Source organism: Bombina bombina, chromosome 7 (assembly GCF_027579735.1).
Source record: "Bombina bombina isolate aBomBom1 chromosome 7, aBomBom1.pri, whole genome shotgun sequence".
Taxonomy (NCBI): domain Eukaryota; kingdom Metazoa; phylum Chordata; class Amphibia; order Anura; family Bombinatoridae; genus Bombina; species Bombina bombina.
In genome coordinates, this window is record NC_069505.1 from 41045581 (window position 1) to 41058671 (window position 13091).

Consider the following 13091-nt stretch of genomic DNA (forward strand, 5'->3'; position numbering starts at 1 on the left):
GAAAGTGTGTCTAAGGATGATTCTCAGTCTGAAGGGAATCAGGATATGCCATCCAATTCTCCCCAAGTGTCACAACCTTTAACGCCCACTCAAGCGACGCCAAGTACTTCTAGTGCATCTAATTCTTTTACTCTGCAAGATATGGCTGCAGTTATGTCAACTACCCTTACAGAGGTATTATCTAAACTGCCAGTTTTGCAGGGTAAACGCAGTAGGTCAGGTATTAATGTGAATACTGAATCCTCTGATGCCTTATTGGCCATTTCCGATGTGCCCTCTCTGTGCCCTGATTTGGGGGTTACGGAATTGCTGTCTGAGGGAGAACTTTCAGAATCAGGAAATGTGTTGCCTCAGACAGATTCGGACGTCACATGTTTTAAATTTAAACTTGAACACCTCCAGAAAAATTGTGTAAGATGGACAAATATCTAGAGGTGCCTACTTACACTGATGTTTTTCCGGTTCCTAAAAGAATTTCGGAAATTGTTAAAAAGGAATGGGATAGACCAGGTATACCGTTCTCTCCCCCTCCTAATTTTAAGAAAATGTTTCCTATATCAGACACCATTCGGGACTCTTTGCAAACGGTCCCTAAGGTGGAGGGAGCTATATCTACCCTAGCTAAGCGTACAACTATACCCATTGAGGACAGTTGTGCTTTCAAAGACCCTATGGATAAGAAATTAGAGGGTCTACTAAAGAAATTATTTATTAATCAGGGGTTTCTTTTGCAACCTACGGCTTGCATTGTTCCAGTCACTACTGCAGCAGCATTTTGGTTTGAGGCTCTAGAAGAGTCTCTTAAGGTTGAGAGTCCATTAGATGACATCTTAGATACAATTAAGGCTCTCAAGCTAGCTAATTCTTTTATTACTGACGCCGCTTTTCAAATTGCTAAATTAGCGGCAAAGAATGCGGATTTGCTATCCTAGCACGTAGAGTGTTGTGGCTCAAATCTTGGTCTGCTGATGTCTCATCAAAATCTAAGCTTTTAGCTATTCCTTTTAAAGGTAGGACCCTTTTTGGGCCTGAATTGAAGGAAATCATTTATGACATTACAGGACATGCCCTACCTCAGGATAAGTCTGCTAAGATGAGGGGTAAACAAAATAATTTTCGTTCCTTTCGGAACTTTAAAGGAGGACCCCCCACTTCCTCTTCTTCTACAAAGCAGGAAGGAAATTTTACCCAATCTAAGTCAGTCTGGAGACCCAACCAGAACTGGAATAAGGGTAAACAATCCAAGAAGCCCGCTGCTGCTCCTAAGACAGCATGAAGGGGCAGCCCCCAATCTGGGACCGGATCTAGTAGGGGGCAGACTCTCTTTCTTTGCTCAGGCTTGGGCAAGAGACGTTCAGGACCCCTGGGCACTAGAAATAGTGACCCATGGTTATCAATTGGAATTCAAGGGCTGTCTCCCAAGAGGGAGATTTCATCTTTCAAAATTATCTGCAAACCAGATAAAAAGAGAGGCGTTCTTACACTGTGTAAAAGACCTTTTTACCATGGGAGTAATTCGTCCAGTTCCAAGATTGGAACAGGGACAGGGGTTTTACTCAAACCTATTTGTGGTTCCCAAAAAAGAGGGAACGTTCAGACCCATCTTAGACCTCAAGTGTCTAAACAAATTTCTAAGAGTTCCATCTTTCAAGATGGAGACAATGCGAACAATTTTACCAATGATCCAGGAGGGTCAATATATGGCTACCGTGGACTTAAAGGATGCATACCTTCATATTCCTATCCACAAAGATCATCATCAGTTTCTAAGGTTTGCCTTCTTGGACAAACATTATCAGTTCGTGGCTCTTCCCTTCGGTTGGCCACAGCACCCAGAATCTTCACAAAGGTTCTAGGGTCTCTATTGGCGGTTCTCAGACCGCGAGGCATAGCGGTGGCGCCTTATCTAGACAATATTCTGATCCAGGCGTCAACATATCATCTGACAAAATCTCACACAGACACAGTGCTGTCTTTTCTGAGAACTCACGGCTGGAAGGTGAACATAGAGAAGAGTTCACTGGTTCCACAGACAAGGGTTCCTTTCTTGGGAACTCTGATAGACTCGGTTGCCATGAAGATATTCCTGACGGAGGTCAGAAAATCAAAGTTTCTAAATACTTGCCGAGCACTTCAGTCCACTCCTCGGCCATCAGTGGCTCAGTGTATGGAGGTAATCGGATTAATGGTAGCGGCAATGGACATCATTCTGTTTGCTCGCGTTTTTATCTCAGACCGCTGCAGCTGTGCATGCTCGGACAGTGGAATGGGGATTATGCAGATTTATCTCCTCAGATAAATCTAGATCAAGAAACCAGAGACTCTCTTTTTTGGTGGTTGTCGCTGGATCATCTGTCCCAGGGGACTTGCTTCAGCAGACCCTCTTGGGTGATAGTGACAATGGACGCCAGCCTTCTGGGCTGGGGTGCAGTCTGGAATTCCCTGAAGGCTCAGGGTGTTTGGACTCAGGTGGAGTCTCTACTTCCAATCAATATTCTGGAACTGAGAGCAATATTCAATGCAATATTCAATGCACTTCAGGCATGGCCTCAGTTGCCTTCGGCCAAATTCATCAGATTCCAGTCGGACAACATCACGACTGTGGCCTATATCAATCATCAGGGGGGAATAAGAAGTTCCTTAGCGATGAGAGAGGTATCCAAGATAATCCGTTGGGCAGAGGCCCACTTTTGTCATCTATCAGCAATCCACATCCCAGGAGTAGAGAACTGGGAAGCGGACTTTCTGAGCAGACAGACTTTTCATCTGGGGGAGTGGGAACTCCATCCGGAGATATTTACCTCATTAATTCTCCGATGGGGCAAACCGGAATTGGATCTGATGGCATCTCGGCAGAATGCCAAGCTTCCAAGATATGGATCCAGGTCAAGGGATCCCCAGGCAGAACTGATAGATGCCTTGGCAGTGCCTTGGTCGTTCAGCCTAGCTTATGTGTTTCCACCGTTTCCTCTCCTGCCACGCGTGATTGCTCAAATCAAACAGGAGAGAGCTTCAGTGATCCTACCGCCGTGGAAACTTCCTTTGAGACCGGACCTTCTCATTCAAGGTCCTTTCCAACATCCAAATCTAACTTCTCTGCAGCTGATTGCGTGGAGATTGAACGCTTGATTTTATCGAAGCGAGGATTCTCTGATTCTGTTATCAGTACTTTGATACAGGCTAGAAAGCCTGTCACTAGAAAAATCTATCATAAGATATGGCGTAAATATCTTTATTGGTGTGAATCCAAGGGTTACTCATGTAGTAAAGTTAGGATTCCTAGGATTCTGTCTTTTCTCCAAGAAGGATTGGAGAAAGGCTTATCAGCTAGTTCCTTAAAGGGAAAAATTTCAGCGTTGTCAATTTTGTTTCATAAGCGTTTGGCAGATGTGCCAGATGTTCAGTCTTTTTGTCAGGCTCTAACCAGAATTAAGCCTGTATTTAGACCAATTACTCCTCCCTGGAGTTTGAATTTAGTTCTTCGAGTTCTTCAAGGGGTTCCGTTTGAACCTTTACATTCCATAGATATAAAGTTATTATCTTGGAAAGTTCTGTTTTTGGTTGCTATTTCTTCTGCTCGACGAGTTTCAGAGCTTTCGGCATTAAGTGTGATTCACCTTATATCATTTTTCATTCTGATAAGGTGGTTTTACGTACCAAACCTGAATTTCTTCCTAAGGTTGTTTCAAATAAGAATATTAATCAGGAAATTATTGTTCCTTCATTGTATCCTAATCCTTCTTCCAAGAAGGAGCGTCTGTTACATAACTTGGACGTGGTCCGTGCCCTAAAGTTCTACTTACAGGCAACTAAGGATTTCCGTCAATCATCTTCATTGTTTATTCTGGAAAGCGTAGTGGTCAGAAAGCTACGGCTACCTCTCTTTCTTTCTGGCTGAGAAGTATCATCCGCCTGGCATATGAGACTGCTGGACAGCAGCCTCCTGAAAGAATTACGGCTCATTCTACTAGGGCTGTGGCTTCCACATGGGCTTTTAAAAATGATGCATCTGTTGAACAGATTTGCAAAGCTGCGACTTGGTCGTCTCTTCATACTTTTTCCAAATTTTCCAAATTTGATACTTTTGCTTCTTCTGAGGCTGTTTTTGGGAGGAAAGTTTTTCAAGCAGTGGTGCCTTCCGTTTAGGTCTCTGTCTTGTCCCTCCCTTTCATCCGTGTCCTGTTGCTTTGGTATTGTATCCCACAAGTAAGGATGAACTCCGTGGACTTGTCGTATCTTGTAGAAGAAAAGGACATTTATGCTTACTTGATAAATTGATTTCTTCTACGATATGAAGAGTCCACGGCCCTCCCTGTGAATTTTAGACAGATTATGTTTTTTTATTATTTATAACTTCAGTCACCTCTGCACCTTTTAGCTTTTCCTTTCTCTTCCTATAGCCTTCGGTCGAATGACTGGGGGTGGAGGGGAAGGGAGGAGCTATATATACAGCTCTGCTGTGGTGCTCTTTGCCACTTTCTGTTAGCAGGAGGATAATATCCCACAAGTAAGGATGAAATCCGTGGACTCGTTGTATCGTAGAAGAAATCAATTTATCAGGTAAGCATAAATTTTTCCGAGGAGTAAGCAAGATACAGGCAAGCAGCTGTCTGCAGAAAATGACTCCAGATGAAGATGTGGAGATCTGCCTGCTTGCGTTTGAACGAATGGCCACCCGTGATGCTTGGCCTCCAGAGCAGTGGACTGGTATAATTGCTCCTTTCCTCCTTGGAGTAGCACAAACAGCTTATTATGACCTGGAAGAGAAGGCTGCTGCAGATTACCCCAAATTAAAGGCTGAAATTCTGGCCCGTTTGGGGGTGACACCGACTGTAAGAGCTCAGCGCTTCTATAATATAATTGGCGATTTAAAGGGATATTCCAGCCAAAATTGGAAACCACATGGGTGTATTTTGGAATTGAACAAAAGCAATTTTGTAATATACATGCATTAGCAAAAATGCTTTTTATAAATGCTAAAGCTGTTTCAAAATTGTATTTAAGTATGCACCGTGCACCAGCATTTTAAACGCAACACTTATTCGGAGAGCCTAAGGTACTTGTACCATCTGGTAATGACTCAATTTGTTAATTGCTTACACGATACAAGCCCCACTGATGATCTGAGCAGCTGCATTATTTAATATTTGGGTGCAGTGACACTATCTAGCTATGCTTCACATGCACGTGCAGAGAAAAATGTTAACTCTATAACAGTGAAAACTCTTACTAGAAGCATTTTTGCCAGTACATGTATATTGCAAATATGTTTCTATTCAAATATGTAATCTATGTTCATTTACATTTTGACTGGAATGTCCTTTTAATGAAGGAAAGGCTCCCAGGTCACAGATGTTCGATCTTATTCATCTGGCCCGGAAATTGCTCAAACCAGATAGTCAAAGTCCTGCACAAATCGTGGAGACCCTGGGGCTAGACAAATTTTTGAGAGCGCTTCCCCATGGTCTACGTGAATGGGTCAGTCAAGGAAACCCCACAACTTATGATAGCATGGTAACTCAAATAGAAAAATATCTAGCTGCAAAGGACTTCCACTAAGGTGTTTGCTTTGATTTCAAGGCCAAGACCCCGAAAGGGTGAGCCTGAAGCGGAGTCTGGATCGGGAGTGTGTTTGCACATAACAGACTCTAGGGACCACACTACAGTGAAAGAGGATCACTTTGGTGGAAATACTATAATCTGCTTTGAGTGTGGCAGAAAAGGACGTTAGGGCAGGGTGTCCTAACCTCGCAGAACCGATGCAGTGTGGACTAGTGGAGGATCCTATAAACTTTTGTTGACTATTATGTTTAGCTGGTCTGGTGGAAAGTTCAAATACCGATATACAGTCCTTATGAACAATCAAGAAGTAGGGGCACTAATAGACTCTGTTAGTGCATTGACTTTGGTGGCAGGTGGCTTAATCAAGCCTGCTAATGTACAAAAACAAAACAATGAGGGTGATTTGTATTCACGGGTCTACTGTACGATATCCAACTGTCAGTGTAGAGGTTTTTGTGCAAGGAAGACTAGTAAAGATCTCAGCAGTAGTAGTTCCTCGCTTACCCTATCCCCTAGTCATAGGGAGGAACTTTCCTGACCAGCTCCCTGTTACAGTCACCAATAACTTCTAAACAGGAGGAACCTGTGGGTGATCACGGAGGTACTGGTATTGATGAGATTTTTCCTTTCACTCACCCTGACTTATATGTTGATAACCCAAAAAGAGGTAAAACCAGAGGGGAATGCAGAGAGAGTAGGTTGAGATTTAATAAAGCTGTAAACAAAGTATTAGGAAAAAAACAGTCCACTAAAGGTGTGGCCACACAATACAACAAAGATGATGTAGAGGTTGTACAAAGAGAACCTGACAAAGACCATGATAGTGAGGCTGGTCTAAGTGATCCAAGAATATTGGATACTTCCGGTGGTAGTTTTGGTCAAGAACAGGCAAGTGATCCATTGTTACAGAATGCTAGGAGCAGAGTGGTGGAGGTAGAGGGCCACACAAAAGATACATATCCCTAGTTTATCCTAAACAATGATCTCCTTTACAGGGTGACCTCAGGCGATGACCAAGAGATTGAACAACTAGTCGTGCCTTCCACCTATACCAGTAAGGTGCTTGATTTTTCCCACTCTCACCACTTGGGGGGACACCTGGGGGTGGTAAAAGCTCAAGAATGGGTTCTCAGGAGATTCTTTTGGCCAGGTGTATATGAGTAGATTAAAAGGTTTAGTGCCTCTTTTCCTAAGTGCCGATTGTCATATCCAAAGCCCAAGATAAAGGCCCCACTAATATCTCTCCCCATAATAGATGTGCCGTTTGAGAGGTTTGACATGAACCTTATGGGCTGGGCCCATTGGAAAAATCTGCTCGAGGTCACCAGTACATTTTAGTGATACTCGATTATGCAACTCGGTATCCGGGGGATATTCCTCTACGTAAGGCAAATGCCAAAACTATGGCAAAGGAACTGGTTCAGTTTTTTTCCCGGGTTGGCATACCAAAGCTAATACTTACAGACCAAGGTACGCCATTTGTCTGCTTAACATTCAACCCCCAAGAACTTCAGTGTACCATCCCCAAACCAATGGACTAGTAAAAAGATTTAACCGTACTCTAAATGGGATGTTAAGAAAAGTGGTTAGCAGGGATGGAAGAGATTGGGACTTACTGCTTCCTTACTTGTTATTTGCTGTCCGAGAGATTTCCCAAAGTTCCACAGGTTTTTCCCTGTTTGAGTTACTGTACAGGAGACACCCCTGTGGTATTCTGGATATACTGAAAGAAACTTGGGAGGAACAAGGTGTCCCAGGAACTAATATGGTGCAACATGTGGAACAAATCTGAGAACGTTTGGCTAAAATTATTCATCTTGTTCGCCAGCACCTGGAACAGCCTCAGGGTACCCAAAAACTCTACTATGACCAGAGTGCTACAGTGAGACAGTTCAACAGGGGCAACCGGGCAATGTTTCTAGTCCCAACTGCCGAAGTACGAAATTTTAGATCAGATAAACACAGTGAACTATTGGGTTAGTCAGCCAGACCACCGTAAGAAGGAGGCAGTGCTTCATGTAAACCTCCTTAAGCCATGGAGTGATAGGGAGGCCTGTACAGTAGCAGTACCCCAGAGCAATCAATATCAGTTTGCTGATCTACGTGCAGCACTTTGTAGAGAGCCTATCCTTGTGGCTCCTGACTTTAGTAAGGAATTGTTCCTCCAGACCGATGCGTCTTGGGTTGGTTTAGGCGCCGTACTGTCTCAATATGTTGGGGATGAGGAACATCCTGTTCTCTATCTGAGCAGGAAACTGTTGCCCCGGGAACAGCGCTATGCTACGATAGAGGAGTGCTTAGCGATTAATGGGGGCTTTGGAAACGCTCCGCTATTATTTATTGAGAAGGTGATTTAGTCGTGTCACTGATCATGACCAATTAAAGTGGATGCACACTAACAGGGACAAGAACTCAAGAATCACCAGGTGGTTCTTGTCCTTACAACCTTTTACTTTTGTGGTGAGACACAGGGCAGGTCTTCTTCATGGGAATGCTGATGCCCTGTCAAGGGCACATGCCCTGATGGCGACAGCTGCTTCTTACGCCTGTGTTAAGCTGGGGAGGGGGATATGTGAAAGGGTACAGGACCATATGTATATCAGTCAGAGGTTAAAAAGAGCAATCTATCCCGGTTTTTAAGTGGTTAATGTTTTTTCTGTTAGCTAGTACAGCTGTTCCTTGTTAATTAGGCCCAGGGCTATATAATAGATCTGAGAAAGCAGGTAGGGGTCTCAGTATCAGGCTGCACAAGGAGGGTGCATGTGGAGACCTGTAAAAGATCTGGTGAGAAAACTGTTTTGTTTTGTAAAAGCTGTTGTTTGTTTGTTTTTTACTGGGACCTGAGTAGCTGGACCAGTAATAGTAGTTAGGGAAACTACTGTTAGTTAGTCTCCTAACAGGAGTATGCCTTTTTGTTTTTTGTTGCTGCTGAAAAACATTTTTCATTTAAAGGGGAAGTACACTCTGACTCTAGAAAAATACTTTTTTACTTTTTTTTTTTTAAAAAGTTTGCTGACTGTATTTGCAGTGGCCTTTCCACAATATATATTAGGGCTGGGTGATATAGGCAAAAGTTAAAATCGTTATTTTGGACCCAAAAAATCTTATAAATGACTAACACCTTAATTTTTCAATAAAAAAATGTATTTAACACTACAGAATCTTAATGTGAATGTTTCTCAATGTCCAATACTCTCTTGGAGCATAAAAATAAAAAACACAAAATAATTCAAATAAAATTAGCTGCCTGTGCTGTGGTTTCATAGTGGACACTAGCCAGTTCTTAGGTCTTCTGACACGACATTGTCATGTTTTTTTGGGCAAACAGTCTAGCTGTGGTACGATTAACATATGAAGCAGTGTAAGCATGGAGAAACCTGAAAAGTGCTGACTTTACAGCAGTATGATTTGTGTATAAGTGCAGTAAATGTAGTACAATGCACACACTGATGCATTTGTTATTCATTTAGATGAGTGACTGTCCAGGCAAACATGAGGGATGTGGCATTGACAGGGTCAATCCTGACATCCTGCAGCTTGTGATATTACATCACACAGCTATTCTGTAGTACATAATAGAAAACTAAGAACAGTTACAGTTAGAGTACAATATATTATTTACAATTCGAACATCCTACAAGCAACTTGCTGAACATATATAATGAAAATATATTTTAACCCCTTAATGACCGAGGACGTGCAGGGTACGTCCTCTAAAAAAAGACAGTTAACGACCAAGGACGTACCCTGCACGTCCTCGGTTTGGAAAGCAGCTGGAAGCGATCCTGCTCCCTACAAGCTACCTAATTAACCCCTTCACTGCTAGACATAATACACGTGTGATGCGCAGCCGCATTTAGCAGCCTTCTAATTACCAAAAAGCAACGCCAAAGACATATGTCTGCTATTTCTGAACAAAAGGGATCCCAGAGAAGCATTTACAACCATTTGTGCCATTATTGCATAAGCTGTTTGTAAATAATTTCAGTGAGAAACCTAAACGGCTATATCACGAGTCTTGCATTAGCCTTAAAAATCAGCGTTGAGAGGTCCGAACGCTGCTTTTTAATGCCCGCTGGTATTACGAGTCCTGCAGGTACAGGTGTACCGCTCACTTTTCTTCCGCGACTCGAGGCTACCGCAAATCCCCTTACGTCAATTGCATATCCTATCTTTTTAATGGGATTTGCCTAACGCTGGTATTACGAGTCTTGGAGAAAGTGAGCGGTACACCCTATCCTGTCAAGACTCCCACCGCATTTAAAAGTCAGTAGTTAAGAGTTTTAAGGGCTAACGCCGGAACATAAAACTCTTAACTAAAGTGCTAAAAAGTACACTAACACCCATAAACTACCTATTAACCCATTAACCGAGGCCCCCCCCCCACATCGCAAACACTAAAATAATTTTTTTTAACCCCTAATCTGTCGACCGGACATCGCCGCCACCTACATTATACCTATGAACCCCTAATCGGCTGCCCCTACTATCGCCGACACCTATATTATATTTATTAACCCCTAATCTGCCACCCCCAACGTCGCCGCCACCTACCTACAATTATTTACCCCTAATCTGCCGACCGGACATCGCCGCCACTTTAATAAATGTATTAACCCCTAAACCTCCGCACTCCCACCTCGCAAACACTAGTTATATTTTATTAACCCCTAATCTGCCGTCCCTAACATCGCCGACACCTACCTACATTTATTAACCCCTAATCTGCCTACCCCAACGTCGCCCCTACTATATTAAATGTATTAACCCCTAAACCTAAGTCTAACCCTAACCTTAACCCCCCCAACTTAAATATAATTTAAATAAATATTAATAAAATTACTATCATTAACTACATTAATCCTATTTAAAACCAAATACTTACCAATAAAATAAACCCTAATATAGCTACAATATAACTAATAGTTACATTGTAGCTATTTTAGGATTTATATTTATTTTACAGGCAACTTTGTATTTATTTTAACTAGGTAGAATAGTTATTAAATAGTTATTAACTATTTAATAACTACCTAGTTAAAATAAGTACAAAATTACCTGTAAAATAAATCCTAACCTAAGTTACAATTACACCTAACACTATACTATCATTAAACTAATTACCTAAACTACCTACAATTAATTACAATTATATTAAATAAACTAAATTACGAAAAAAAAAAAAAACCACTAAATTACGGAAAATAAAAAAAGAATTACAAGAACTAATTACACCTAATCTAATCCCCCTAATAAAATAAAAAAGCCCCCCAAAATAATAAAATTCCCAACCCTATACTAAATTACAAATAGCCCTTAAAAGGGCCTTTTGCGGGGCATTGCCCCAAAGTAATCAGCTCTTTTACCTGTAAAAAAAAAATACAATACCCCCAACATTAAAACCCACCACCCACAAACCCCTACTCTAAAACCCACCCAATCCCCCCTTAAAAAAAACCTAACACTAACCCCTGAATATAACCCTACCTTGAGCCATCTTCACCCAGCCGGGCACAAGTGGTCCTCCATATGGCAGAAGTCTTCATCCGATCGGGGCAGAAGAGGTCTTCCAGACGGCAGAAGTGTTCATCCAGACGGCATCTTCTATCTTCATCCTTCTGGAGCGGAGTGGGTCCATTTTCAATCCAGCCGACGCGGAGCATCCTCTTCAAACGAAGTCCTAACTAAGAATGAAGGTTCCTTTAAATGACGTCATCCAAGATGGCGTCCCTTGAATTTCGATTGGCTGATAGAATCATATCAGCCAATCGGAATTAAGGTATTTAAAATCCTATTGGCTGATGCTATCAGCCAATCAGATTGAAGTTCAATCCGATTGGCTGATCCAATCAGCCAATTGGATTGACCTCGCATTCTATTGGCTGTTCCAATCACATACACATACAGTACATGAACACACACACACATATATATTACACTTACATACATATATACAAGAATTCACTTACAGCTCAGTCTCAGAGTAAATTCACCAGATTCATGGAGAGTCACCTTGCCACCTATGCAGCCACCTTTCACTCTGTACACTCTCAACTAACAGAGAGAACTGGAAATACCACTATGTAACTACCTGCAAGTTACCCACCCAAACAGTGCCGCAGACACACCGTTACAGAATGTCACTTGTTGTCACAAAGAGAAACTGCGGAGTGTATGTGACACCATAAGAGTAACATACACAAATAGAATGTTATATTTTATATCAGAAATACTAATAATTAGGAGGAATAAACAGTGCAGCTGCTGCTGGGAATTATATGTATTGTTTTATCCCGGATCATCATACCCCTAGGACCATCGACCATCTCGGACCCACTTTGGACCCTATCGAGGGATACCAGCAATTGGACTATATTGACTTTATCTTATTTTATTAAGGACAATTTATTTAGGATTTACCGTTTCACTTTTATTCAGTTTGGGGCTTTTTGTATTTGTACATTTGAACACAAATTTTTGTATTTGTACATTTGAACACTTTGTAATATAGGATATTTGATTATTTAGGTTATAACCCATTGGGGACACTGATTCAACTAGTTATCGTATATTTAACGTAGTCAATATATATTTTTTATTTAATTTTTCATCTGATTAGATATTAGAACATACCGGTATCGTTCTATTTAGGAGAGATTCACCTATATGGTTTTGTACACACATTTTTTGTTTTGTTCACTGATCTTTTTGACATTGTGTCTTTGGTGATATTTTTTGAACATCGTTTTGATTGATATGATCACCGTTTTTCATTTGACAATTTTTCACTAATTTACTATTTGGACAATTTGTCACTTACTGCTGTTAAACGGGGTATAAGGTCCTGTTCTCAGCTTATAGGACATACAGGAGCCATTTTTAATTCGGTCTATAAGCCTTATTATTGTGAACACCTTCTAGACTATCCCATTATTTATCTATGGCCTTCTAGACAAGTAGCCATCATATACTTGTAGCCATTTAGCTGTGATTTCATATTGGATATTTTAGATTATATATTGTATTGACATTTCCTATATTGTTTATATTGTAGTTGTATTTTTATATACTTTTTACATTGTTTACCATTTATTATACAAGATGGGTTTGTTTGTCCACAACCCATATTGAATTAAAATAATTTTAAGATACGTATTGTATAGAATTGTCTGATTGCTCTTCCTTACTGCTCATCCAGATTACTCTCAGATAACATATTTTAGCCCTGTGATATACCTTAGCCTTTGGCGCTCCTATATATATTCTAAATCCAGGTTTCTCAACAGCGGGCCGTGGCCCAGTACCGGGCCGTGATAGCCCTGCTGGTGGGCCCTGACCTGTCATGCCCCCACTGCACACTCTTACCCCACTGCACACAAGGGGAAGACTGAGACCAATCAAAACCCCAGGAAAACTGTCTCACACTGACCCAAATGTATTCAAATTTATGCAAATAAACATGGTAGCCTCCCTGCCCTTACCCCAACAGGCCCATCAACCTCCAGAGCCAGGACCCCCAACATTAAGGG